The sequence below is a fragment of the Dioscorea cayenensis genome, chromosome 10 (genome assembly GCF_009730915.1).
Source record: "Dioscorea cayenensis subsp. rotundata cultivar TDr96_F1 chromosome 10, TDr96_F1_v2_PseudoChromosome.rev07_lg8_w22 25.fasta, whole genome shotgun sequence".
In the NCBI taxonomy this organism is placed as follows: domain Eukaryota; kingdom Viridiplantae; phylum Streptophyta; class Magnoliopsida; order Dioscoreales; family Dioscoreaceae; genus Dioscorea; species Dioscorea cayenensis.
Genome location: NC_052480.1, coordinates 23,176,090 through 23,190,258, shown reverse-complemented (window position 1 = coordinate 23,190,258; position 14,169 = coordinate 23,176,090). Strand labels below are relative to the sequence as shown.

Sequence of the window (14,169 nt, the reverse complement as noted above, 5' to 3'; positions counted from 1 at the left end):
AGGAAGAAGAAGGAGGGGAGAGTTTTAAAAAAAAATTTAGCGAGAAAAAAATTATAGAGGGAGAAGGATTAAAAAAAGGTTCTCTTCTCTTTCTTGCTTATTCGTATAATATATATATATATAAAAGGAGATCGCCCGCCGGTCTGTTGCCGCTGTTGCCTGCCAAAGGAGTCGCCGTCATGGTTGAATGGCTGAAATAATGCCGCCAACCATGACTGAAGCTTCCCGTTATCATTGCTGCTGTCGCCGCTCATCGCCATTACTTGTTCGCCGCTGCTCGCCGTCACAGCCTGTCTAGGAGGTTGCCGTTGTGGTTGAGGGGCTGAAATAATGCCGCCAACCATGACTAAAGCTTCATGTTACTATTGCCCGCTGTTGCCGTTCATCACTATTGCTGCTGCTCATCGGTGTTGCTCATCGCTGCTGTTGCCATCACTGCCGGCCATTATCGCCGTCACCATAATCTCCACCAACTGAAAAAAGAAGGAGAGGACATAGAGGAAAAAAAACTAAAAGCCTCAGAGAAGAAGACGATGGACAAGGGGGGTGGCGGCCAAAAAACAAAGTAGAGAAGATTTGAAAAAGAATAAAAAAAATGATGATAAGAAGAATATAAAAACATGCATGCATGTAGATGCATGTATTCTCACTCCTCTCTCTTTCTCTCACTCTCTCTCTCTACTTTTCGCTATCAAAAAGCCCTCGAATTCAAAGCTTGAATTCGCCATGGCGTCTGCTCGATGAGGCCGGAACCAGTCTGGATCGGATTACTCGTGCTATAGTTGTTATAACCCAGCCGGTTACTGTAGCAACTTTATAAAGCCAACACTGTAGCACGGTTACTGTAGCAGCCCGAAAATACTTTTCTTCCCTTCTAAAAATTTCAGCCCCTCTCTTCCATTTCCCATTCATGCTTGTTGGAAACCCTAGCCATGTCCTTCTCCTCTTCTTGCTTTTAATGGTTAAAGATAGGTAAGTAATTCTTGTTTCCATTAAGTTTCATTTTGTGTTCTTGTTGATAACCTTAGTATAAACTTAGGGTTTGTGTTCTTTTTGTTTTCTCTCTTATTTTCCCTAGATTAATGGAAGTAGAGAGGATGAGAAGAGAAGATGGCAAGGTGAGTGGGCTAACCGAATCATTCTTGATTTATTTTGGTTCTTGTAAATTATTTACATGTTTGGGTGTTGTTTTGGCATGATGTTGATTGGAAACTTGGCATTTGTTTGCTACAATATCATACTTGTTGTTAATTGGGTCCATGACAATGTAAGGCCTTGGGAGTTATATTTATGGTGAATTACGCAAGTGTAGATTAGTGTGTAAAGAAATCATATTTTGAGTTATGCTAGAGTCCATGGAATGGAATTTGGGTGATGCACATAAGGTGTTTGACTAATTGCCTCCTAGTGTTGAATACAAATATTTGGGGACATAATTGTGAGAATTGTGTGATTTAATTTTGTAATGGCTTCAATGGTATTGATGGACTTAGTTGTTAGTTTGTATGAGCACTCCTTCATATGAAGGAATAATAAATGTGGATCCCTTGTTTGTTACTAAAGATGAGTTGAAATTCTTAAATGCATTTGATTGATCTCATGTGTGGGTGATAATATGTATATCTTGTGGAATTTGGTTAGGAATCAAGAGGTAAGGAATGTGTTTTTTTATACATATCATGGTTTGTGTTAAAAATACTAGAATGTAAGAATTATGAGAAGATGGACATTTTTACATTATAGATTATAAGTATATGTATGTTGGCAAGGGAAATTTGTTTATGTGAGGGAGTTATGTTTATGTAATTATTTTGCTTGGGAATGGAAGAGATTGGAAATGCTTTGATGATATGTCGGGATGATACTGAAGGAGTTAGAGAAAGGGGGAGATGTATGCTCATAATAGAATGTAAGATTTTGATAAAAAAACTTATGTGATGAGAACTAAAAGCATGAATGTTCAAGAATGAAAATAATAATGTGAGTTGCTTTTTAATCTAGAGGAATGGGGTGGTATGAAGCTAGGATTGATGACATTTTTAGGGTGAGATGACATGACAATTATGGCGGTAAAGAATTGAAAAAGTTGGTGAGTTGCTTGGGTGTTATTGCATCTTGGATATTAGAGGTGACCTTGACCTAATGTTAATTCAAAATTGGGGTAATTGCTTTTATATAGCTTATGTTGGTTGATGTTCAAGGGTTGTTTTAATATTGGAAGGGAAAACTAGGTTTATGCCTTTGAAATGATAACTTGCTTTAGATGAACAATTATGATAAGATACATTATTGATAAAAATCGAAATGATGGGGAAAACCAAAGGGTGCGGATTGGATTTATAGATTAGAAGTTTTGATTTATTAAAGACTTGTGCAAGATGATGTACTACGAGGGAATCTTAAGGTTTAGCTTGATTTTTTCTCACTTCTGGGGACAAAACTTTGGGAAGCATTTGACAAGGAAAATGTTCAGTATGGTCCCGAGTTTCATTCGGCAAAATATCTTTGCAATTGTTAGTATGATCTTGGAGTTATGTGTTGTGAAATGGAGCAGGTTAGAAGTGATATTATGGCGAGACCTTAAGAGTGTAATTCCAGGGGTGATTGGTTTTTATTTGATGATTTATTCATTTGGTAAATTTTTGTGCATAATTTTTTTGTTTCTTGAGTTATTTTTCCCTAATGTGGGATTACGAAGTTACGTATTTTACATTACGTGTGAGTGTCACGGGAAATTCATGAATACTACGTATTTTTGACTATGATGTTTTTGTGTGGCTGATTTATTATATCATTTTGCTTACTTTTATATAACCTACTCTCTTTATTTAGTTATTTGCCCCGGATTGAAAACTTGGAATTTATTAGTATTTCTGCGTTTATTTGAACTTCTGAATTTGCAATTTCTGAACTCGAACTCTGTGTTTTTGGTGTATAATTATTTATTTGTTTATTTTGTTTTTGCATTAATTATTCGGTATTTCCTTTGTCTGTGTTTTGTATCTCTGCGGTTTTAGTACATCTCCATTTCTGGCTCGCCCAACTAGGAGGAGTAAGTCCTAGCCATGTGCACATGTTTTTTGTAGTAGCGCTACCCCATTGCTGATCGAAGATCCCGACTACGGTGTTGATATTACTGCATTACGCTCATTCGAGCTTCACGATCGAAGATCCGACCTCGTGTTGTTGATTTCGTTATTAGTCGGGGAGATGTACATATACATTTTGCGTATTTTTCGGCATTTACGAGTATCTACGTGATTACGAGCATTCTCCGTATTTCCGTTCAGCTATTATTACGCTAATTTGCCATTACGTATGGAAAGTATTATGTTTGGGATTGTTTTCGATAACCAATTTCAGTATCTACTTTGGTATTTTGAGTTTTCTCATGTTTTTGCTCCCACTCATCGAGTAACCGAGGTTACTCGACCTCTCTTCTTCTATCTTTTCGGTGCCTCGACTCTTAGGTTGTGCTTAAGACCTTGTTGATCAGCCAGTGCTAGGATGGATCCATTAGGGTTATCGTTTTCTTGTAAATTTTTTTATAACCTGTATTTATACCTTGGATTCTCATATCTGTTAGTCTGTGTTGTATTTCTGTACCATTTTATATTATTTCCTGTTCTTCTTGTTAGGGTTGACTCTGACCAGGTCAAATCTGAGGCCTTGCACCCGTGAGGGCCCGGCCCAGATTGGATCGTGACCGATCTGTCGAGGAGCCCGGCTTTGAGGGTGGGCGTGATAATAGTATAGTCGATAAGTAGACCACATGAGCTGTTTGATTGGAACTACGGGCATTTGCCACCATATTCTTGATGCACTGTGTTATATTAATATGGGCGACTCGGGCATGAGAACTTTGAGAAGAAAACCATGTCGGATCGTCGATCAAAGCTTATCGTTATTCTCTCCTTCTCTCTCGTTGTTTACATGCGGGACTGCATCGTTCAGTAAAATGAGATATTCTCTCGAGCTCGAATGGGTGTAGGTCTAGAACGATGATTACCAAAGTGTTTCCTGGCGATGGATGCCCAATACTTGAAGGCTAGACTGCAAAAGAAATGAGCGGAGAAGTATGCCTTCGTTACCCCATGTGATGCATGTAAGAGATGTTCGAACTCCCTGTTTGGAGGAGACATACAGGGTCGGATATCATCCGGGATTAGTGGCCGCAGAGGTCGTATCATCACTTGCAAATTCTCTGAAGATTCATGTGAGGATCCAATCCTCGGAAATGGCGCTGCTTACGTTGTCATCAATAGAATGCTCGAGAGGAAGCAATGGAGGTAACAAAGTAAATTTCTACAAGAAGTTTTAATCGGAGTTCGATTAGACATATGCATAGGCGTTCTCTGATGCGTGCTTCGTCTCCAAAAGAACTTCACCTTTTTCTCTATCTTGCATGATACCATACATGCGGGATCCTAAGTTTGCAACTTTCATACTCTACAGAATACTATAATTTCCCCCTCATCTATTGTTGCGAATATTGTCAGGAGTGTGATATGATGTTTTTTTTTTTGGTGAGTTTTCTTGCTTGATAAAGAAGTTGGTGATGGTTCTAAAAAAGGGCATGAATGCAAATTCACGATGAAAAAAAAAAAGTATAATAAATAAAATATAAATATTGCATGGGAAGTACGTAATGGCTACTCTTTTTAAGTAGAACCTGCAAAACTCAATAAGTGGGGGATCATTAATTTGTTTGTCATAAATTCAATGGTGAATGGCCCACCATGAGAGAGACACTTGCAAAATATATATATATATATATATAAAGTAAAAAAATAATGAAAAATGCACCTGGAACGAATAACATACATAAAAATAATAAAAACAAAAAAAAAATATAAAAAAAATGAGAAATATGCATAGAACCATCATTTAAAAAAAAAGAAAAAAAGAAAAGGAAATGAGAAGCATATATGCATTAACAATAAAAAAAAATTCAAAAGAATGGGTAATATGCAATAGCATGCATGGTTGTTTTGTATAAAAAAAAAACCGTACATGATCAGAACATCTCATGAGTTCAAGCAAGAGGCTTAATTGAATGGTTAACAACGGTGGTGAGTTTGGCTTCATTGTCCTTGAGGCAATATTTAATATATACATATATATGAAATGTTTCTAAACCTGAGTAAGGATTCCAATGATTAGTTCGAAATGCTTAATGAAAAGAGTGGTGGTGATGCTGATAAAACAAGAAAAAGATGGTGACTACAATGATACGAACTACGAAGAAGATTATGGGATGTGCAACAATATAAAAAAAAGAGGCTTTGGACATATATCAAATATCGATGACATGCTGTTATCCTTTTTGGTATTAGGGCGTTGCCTCATACCAACATCTGACATTCATTTTAGAGCGACGACAAAATTACTCGATCCGAAGAAATAACAAGAAAGTTCAATTCAAGGGAATGGCAAATATTTTAGAAAATATATGGAAGATAAAAATGATATATATATATATATATATATATCAAGGCAGCAATGAGATATATATTGCAACGCGATGATAAGACACATGCAATGGTGACTTATTCATGTCAAGACGGCAACAAAAATTGTTATGTGATATATTTATTTTAAGATGGCTATCAGGCAGGCAATGCAGTGATAAGGCACAGGCGGCGGCAGTGATAAAAAATATAAATAAATATATATATATATATATATAAGTGATGTAATAAATAGGTTTATATAATAAATTCGCAAATCTTTTCGCTTTTACTTGTATTTTTGCCCTTAATCGGAGGTTCCCAAGATACTATCTGGGGTAATTAATAATAGAGGCTTGCCCCTATTAGGAATGAAAGAACCCACACAAAACAAATATGATATTTGTGCTTCGATGTATCATCTGGTGTCTTCTTCATGATGCCAGACGCGTATTTTCGATCCCACAATCTCGTGCAGCTTTGTTATCACAATACAATTTTATTGGTTGTTGTGGTGGATAGCCCAAATCTCTTAATATAAAGCTTGCCCATAATCCTTCACATCCAAGAGCCATGCCTCGATATTCTGCTTCAACACTTGAACGGACGACAACATGTTGCTTCTTGCTTGTCCATGTGATAAGATTTTCTCCCACAAAGGTAAAATAGCCTGAAGTAGAGCATCTATCATTAATTGATCCAGCCCAATCAGCATCAGTATAAACTGCTATATTATTGCATTTTTATTTTTTGAGAATAAAATTCCTTTGCCAGGGCTCGACTTCAGATATCTTAAGATTCGCATAACAACTTTCATATGTTGTTCTCCAGGATTATGCATGAATTGACTTACAAGACTCAATGCATAAACAAGATCTTGTCTAGTGTGAGATAGGTACATCAATCTTCCAATGAGCCTTTGATATTTTCCTTTATCTACTGAAACTTGGCTTGTGCTAATACAACGGTTCCATCCTTCTTCTAGTGGCAAGTTACCATTCCAGTTTCTTGCAATAAATCTAAGGTATATTTCCTTTGGGATAAGAAGATACCTTCTTTGGACCGAGAAACCTCAAGTCCAAGAAAATATTTTAAAGGCCCCAAATCCTTCATCTCAAACTCTGTTGACAAATACTTCTGAAGGACTTCCCTTTCTCCCTCATCATTGCCTGTAACTATCATGTCATCCACATACATAATAAGAGCAGTAACTTTATCTTGTCTTCTATTAATGAATAAGGTATTATCTGAATTGCTTTGGTTGTAGCCAAAAAACTTCATAGCCATAGTAAATCTTCCAAACCATGCTCTTGGAGATTGTTTCAACCCATACAATGATTTTTTTCAATTTGCATACCTTTTGATTGAGTCGTTCTGGTCCACTACATCCTGGAGGTAGATCCATGTAAATTTCTTCAATTAGGTCTCCATGGAGAAATGCATTTTTTACATCAAACTGTTGCACTGGCCAATCCAAGTTTGCTGCTAAAGATAGCAAAATACGAACAATATTGATTTTTGATACCGGTGCGAATGTATCTGTATAATCTATCCCAGAGGTTTAGGTGAAACCTTTAGCTACGAGTCTTGCTTTGTATCTTTCAATGGAGCCATCTACCTTGTACTTTACAGTATTGATCCACCGACAACCCACTGGCTTCTTTCCTGATGGAAGATCAACTATTTCCCATGTTTGATTTTTTTTTGACTAGATCTCATTTCTTCATTCATAGCAGCCTTCCACTTTGAATTATTTAGAGCTTTCTGTACATTGTTAGGAATAGATACAATAGATAATTGATTTACAAATGACTGATTTGATTCTGACAAGCGATGGTTAGAAACAAAATGACTCATAGGATATCTAACTCTACTAGAGAGGCTAGGTTCATATGTCGGTTTAGGGATACCTCTAGTTTGTCGTTGGGGAAGTATTCTTTTAATTGGACTTGGATTTATGATAGGCACATCCTCTGCAAACGATTGATTAGGTATTTCTTCATGTGTTTCTTCAAGAGTCTCATGCTCTATTGTTGATGTATTTGTGTCAATTTCTTGAATGTTTTGTTTCTCAGAGGCATCTTCACATGTTTCAGTATCTTGAAGGTTGGTGACCTCAATAGAGAATTGATCTCCTTGGAGTGGAGAATATGTAAGAGTGTGAATTTCCTCTTCATTGTACTCCCCCTGAAATTCAGACTTTGATGGATAATACATGATGTCTTCATGGAAGACAACATCCATGGTGATGTATAACTTCTTGCTTGGAGGATGATAACATCGGTACCCTTTTTATTTAAGGCATACCCTACAAATACACAACGTAATGCCTGAGGAGATAATTTGTCTTGTCATTGCAGATGGACAAAGGCTACACAACCAAATACATGTGGGGGTAAATTGGGCACATTCGGTGACTTGATTGTTTTATTTAAAACCTGGAAAGGGTTTTTGAATTCAAGAGAGCTAGAAGGTGTTCGATTAATTACATATGCTGCGGATGTAAGCGCTTCTCCCCAATAAGCAAATGTCTATTTTTCCGCTCAACAACTACATTTTGTTGGGGTGTGCCAACACATGTGGTTTGATGGACAATTCCTTGTGATTCTAGAAAATGTTGAATTTTTGTGCTCATGTACTCACCTCCATTATCGGGTGTGTAGAACTTGAATTTGTGTGTGAAATTGTCACATCACCATCTTGTGAAATTTTTGAAATAAAGGGTTTACTTCATCTTTTGACTTCATTAAACAAATCCATGTCATTCTACTACAATTATCAATAAATGTAACAAACCAGTGTGCTCCTCTAATAGTGGGAACTATAGATGGTCCCCAAACATCATAATGTACTATCATGAAAGGAACTAGATTTTTATTCAAGGACAGTGGGAAAGTAGTCCGATGACTTTTTGAAAGTTCACAAACATCACACTTAAAGTTCCAAATATCAATTTCCAGAAACAAACTAGGAAACAACCTTTTTAAGTAACCAAATGAAACATGTCCCAGGCGTCTATACCATAACCAAATTTCAAATTTCTTTTTTTCCATGGAACTGTTTGCAAGTAATGTCACGCCCTAGCCCCACAGCCGGTCCTGCAGACAGATCGGCCGCATCCACTGGGACTGGGTCCCACTGGGTGCCAGGCCTCAGATTTGACTTGGTTAGAGTCAACCCTAACAAGCAGAATATAAACAGTAATACAGAAGCACAAATAGGATACTAGAAACTGAAATATTACAAGTACGGGCTTTAGCAGCCCTACAGAACACAAAGACGAACCCAACAGTTTACAAAACATAAATACGGTCAGAATACAAGCCTTACACTCACAGAAAAGTGTACTACAGAGATACTGATAACAGCGGAAAATACACTCCCAGACACCCCCCGATCCTAGACTTGATCTTCTCCTGCGAGAACAGAGTTCACAGAGTGTATGAGCCACAAGGGCCCAGTAGGGTCGCAGAAACAACAGATAAAGCAGATATTGCAGAATACTATATCATACTTCATACAGAATACAAAAAACACACAGAATACAGAAATAATCCAAAAATATGGAAAACACGCAGATTCAGTCATGTACATCACCCTGGCTAATAACAGAAATCAACAACGTGAGGCTGGATCATCGACTGTGAAGTCGGAACAGAACAGAACAGAACAGAATATCAACAACCGAAGCCGGATCTTCGACCGCAGTCGAGAGGTAGCGCTACTACAGAAACATGTGCACATGGCTAGGACTTACTCCTCCTAGCTGGGCGAGCCAGGAAATGGAGATGTACCAAAAACGCGGAAATACGAATTACAGACAGAGGAAATACTGGATTTAAATAAATAAATAAATAAATGACAAGTAAGTAAATAAATAATTACTAAAATTACCAAAAAAAATAATGAAATAACTTAAATACATAATAATTATCAGAAATATGAAAAAAATTCGGGTGCGAGAGCCTACCTGGCTCCAAGCAACAGAGTCGGGTTCACCAAGTCTTGCGAACTAAAGCTCGCTACAGTAATCTAACCCAAAAAAAAATAAACTACACTCAGAAATAAATTCTTGGGCAGGGCCCAATCTACAGCTAAGCCCCAGAGGAAAAACTAACAATAAATCAAACCCCAACCTTGAGTTGAAATCACCAACTAAAATAAAAGATTAAGCATCTAGACACCCAGTTTAAACAATGAGGATTCACTAAACAAATACAACATGATAATAAAACTCAGAGCATCTAGGCCAAATAATCATCTGGACATTTCAATCACAATTTAACACAACACTTATATAAATAACTATCATGCAGGATAAGAGAATGCCATGTTTTTAACATTTAATTGCTACCAATAGAATAGGCATAAACAGAACTATATCCTTAAATAACACAAGCATTTAAAAAGTCAACTCTAATTAATGAAGTCTCAGCCAACCTTCCACTAAGCATCAAATGATTAATAGAATTCAATAACTGAAGACTAAACCAAGCTTCAAGTCTAATTAATGATATCATCAAGTGCATGTTGCATAAATACATCTATAAAATCTAAATAAATTAGCTCATGAAAGTATGCTTGCAAGATCCCAAGTCTACAAGGATGTATGCGATATAAATCCAGATCTCATGCTTACTAGCAATAAATATAGTTAGAGATTAACTAAGGATATGATTATAACCAACCATTTAGCATGCTTTGCATGACTACATACATGTATATGGATATTCATATGCATAATGGAACTTATATACAAATGAATACAAGTGAACTAAACTAACAAAATAAATAAATAAATAAACATGTTTACAGGTTGCCATGCATGCTTGCAACATATGAATATATGTATTTAAAAATAAATACCCATATATATATATATATACATATATATCTAACCATTAAGGTTGAGAGGCAACTTACAGGTTTAATTCTACAAGCATTAATATAAACACATAGGGGCAAGGTATTAACATAATGATTAAACCAAATATTAAAGAAAAGGTTTAAGCTCTAATGACAGCTTGTATCTCAAATTAAAGCCATATGAATATGCATGAACATATATAAAAATCTACTCAATTTAAATCATGCATGCATGCTTTGGCCTTTGGGTATATATATATGAATATGCAAATATATGAATCTTCAGAAAACAAACACATGAGGCTAATGTTATCCAACTGAATACATATACAAACATAGGTTCAAGATCATCATAATCAAAGCATGAGAAAGGTAGCATGCTACATCACACAGAGATCAAAGTTCTCAAACCAAGGAGAATGAACAAGCAACCAAGGTCAAGGCATTAAGCCTTACCAGATCCAACTAAAACACAAAACCAGCTTCCTACCTTTAATCTAGCCAGTGAAAGGAATCTCCTCCAAGCCCAAGCTCTTGCCTTCAGCCAAAGAGAAGCAAGCTCCAAAGGAAAAGGAGAAGAGCAAGGAGAAGAGCAAGGAGAAGAGGCTGCTCTCCCTTTAAGAGCTCCACCAACGCTGCTTGACAAGACTCGCCACTCACGGGAAACCAAACAGGGTCACGGGAAAGCTGAGGCAGAGGCATGGGGAAAAGAAAATGCCAGTGGTGGGCTCCACCTCCTAAACAAAAAAAATCAGCAGTCCAAGTCCACACGATCAAAGTGTCAACCCTGGACATTACAAGTAAAGCTGGATTTGGCTTCTCAGTGTTTGTTGGCGTCATTTCCACATAATACAAGTTCCCTCTTCTAATACCATAACCAATCGTTTGCTTTGTTTGGATGTCCTTAAACACACAATGATCAGGCCAAAAAATTACAACACATGATAAGGAAGTGGTTATTTGAGACACAGATAGAAGATTATAATTTAAAGATGGAACAACTAAAACATAGTCTAAATTTAATTTATCTATGAGCAGTGAAGATCCTTTCCCAATAACTAAGGTTGAGGTTCCATTTGTAGTGGAAACATGTTTTTGTGAACATGGTTTTAATTGTGAAACTTGTCGAGAATCAAAAGTCATATGATTAGTTGCCCCGGAATCAATTATCCTTGTACTATTACTAATAAGTGCAAGATTTTTAAGAGCTTTACCTAAATTGGCAGTGTCTACAACTTTTGATGAAGAGTCAGTGATGGATGTGGATTCAACCATAGCAGCTTTCACTACAAGAAAGTTACTATTTAAAAATGGAATATTACAAACGAAATTTATTTCGTTTCTACCTGCAACCGATTAGCAACGGACAAACAATCGTTTTAAATATAATCTAAATAACAACGGCTTACAAACGGGCAATCTAGAATATTATTTATTTAAATATTTGAAAATATCCGTTCCTAATCCGTTTCTAATAGAAAAGGACTAGAAACGGATCTAAATATTAATATTTTATTTAAATATTATTAAATATTTGAAAATATCTTTTTTTAATCCGTTTCTAATCGAAAGGGACTAGAAACGGATCTAAAAATTAATATTTCATTTAAATATTAGAAAATATCCGTTTCTAATCCGTTTCTAATAGAAAGGGATTAGAAACGGATCTAAAAATTAATATTTTATTTAAATATTATTAAATATCAGAAAAATATCCGTTTCTAATCCGTTTCTAATAGAAAGGGACTAGAAACGGATCTTAAAAAATAATATTTTATTTAAATATTATTAATATTAGAAAATATCCGTTCCTAATCCGTTTCTAATAGAAGAGGACTAGAAATGGATCTAAAAATTAATAGTTTATTTAAATATTAGAAAATATTAGAAAATATCCGTTTCTAATCCGTTTCTAATAAAAAGGGACTAGAAACAGATTCTAAATTAATATTTTATTTAAATATTATTAAATATTAGAAAATATCCGTTTTTAATCCATTTTTAATAGAAAGGGACTAGAAACGGATCTAAATATTAATATTTTATCTAAATATTAGAAAATATTAGAAAATATCCGTTTCTGATCTGTTTCTAATAGAAAGGGACTAAAAACGGATTTAAAATTAATATTATATTTAAATTTATTAAATATTAAAAAAATATCCGTTTCTAATATGTTTCTAATAGAATTAATAAATATTATTTTTTAAATAAATATTTTATTTTTTGAATTAATATTGTATTTAAATTTATTAAATATTATTTAAATTAATATTTTATTTATTGAATTAATATTTTAATCAAATTTATTAAATATTACTTAAATTAATATTTTTTTTATTGAATTAATATTTTAATTAAATTTATTAAATATTACTTAAATTAATATTTTATTTATTGAACTAATAAATCAGAACATATTTTTGTAAAAATATAAAAATTAATCAATTTAACTAAATCAATCAATTTATTTTGATTAATTTATGAACTAATTTGTTACGTACAGCTAAAATCGAATTCAAACCGTTTTTAACAATCTTAACATTTTATTAAAACATTTAGAAAGAATTCAAATTAGGGGAAAAAATAGTTGTAGTTCTGATAAGTTTTTTAGAAGAAGAGGGACTAAAAGTTAATTATATTATAATAATAAAAATAATTAAAATACTTAAGATCAAACCCAACCCAAAGATCAAACTCGCATGATAACTAAAGCAGACAAATGAGCAAATGAGTAAACGATCCTCTTCCTCATCCCCAACCCTAAGATCAAACCCGGCCACCTCGTGCTCCAACCCCAGCGATCCTCTCCCTCAGCGCCTCCTTGGCGTCACCGTTGCCGGCGAAGCCACGGCCGGCTCCGACGACGCCACGGCCTGCGCTGACGATGACATCCCTTGCAGGATTCTTCTCGATCGAGGCTTTCCATTGCTGATCCCTTGAGCTTCCCATCACCGACAAGCTTGAAGCCCTTCGCAAAGAGAACGCCGAGCTCCGCATCGCTAAGAACGACTTTGCCAAACTCTTCTCCAAAATCCCCATCACTAGAGGTACACCTCGATTCATGCCTCCGATTTCAACTTTGCCCTTATCTTGCATCTTATTCTTTGTCTATTGAATGTAAAGAGCTCCTTGATTAATTCTATGTTTGTTGCTAATGTACTGTATTTTTATTTTCTCACGAAGGAATACAAGATTAGCTTGCTTTCGCTTGGCTATTAACATGTTTAGTAACTGAAAACTCGCCAACATGATTCTCAAGACTTGCCAATCTTTTTGCTTACTAGTTGACTCACTTGTTAATTTCTTTTAACGGATGCAGTATATACATGTACATCCCAGTTGATTGTAATTGTGTCTCACACAACTTGCTGATGCAGGGTAGTAACTTTGTCGACAACCATGCCTTTATGGATCAACTTTGTTTTGATTGAATTTTATTATTGCAAGGTCTTTTTTTTTTGTGGTTTGTCTGCTATGATTTACTATATCCAAAGATGGATAATTGATACAGATGTAAAGAATTAGTGAAGCTGATGTTAAAATGATCAGTGATATATATGTTGTGTGGATTTGTATCATTGTCTGATTTCAAACATTGTTTTTGATAAGGAATTGAGTTGTAGATTTTATTTTAATACAACTTTAGAAAGACTATTTTTCCTAAACGAGTCATCCTCTTTTCTCATGCTTTCAAGGTCTTTGCCTGATCTGGTGCGTAATGTCTTCTATACTGCCTTCTGTGGTACAGTTCAGTATTGACAAATTGTTTTATTGGAATAAGAATAACTATCTCTGCCAGATTCTTCACCCCTTCTCATTCAGTCTTGTATAATAATAACTTGCAAGTTTA

General features: G+C 35.2%; 1 long non-coding RNA gene across 1 annotated transcript; it reads right to left on the bottom strand.

Moving 5' to 3' along the window:
* Positions 1-8,658: 8,658 nt before the first annotated feature.
* LOC120270835 lies at positions 8,659-10,909 on the bottom strand. The gene is made up of 3 exons (XR_005539688.1): positions 10,807-10,909; positions 9,421-9,482; positions 8,659-9,282 (listed from the first exon to the last, which is right to left on the bottom strand). It is a non-coding gene; the product is annotated as an uncharacterized LOC120270835 (long non-coding RNA).
* Between the last annotated feature and the right edge of the window lie 3,260 nt (positions 10,910-14,169).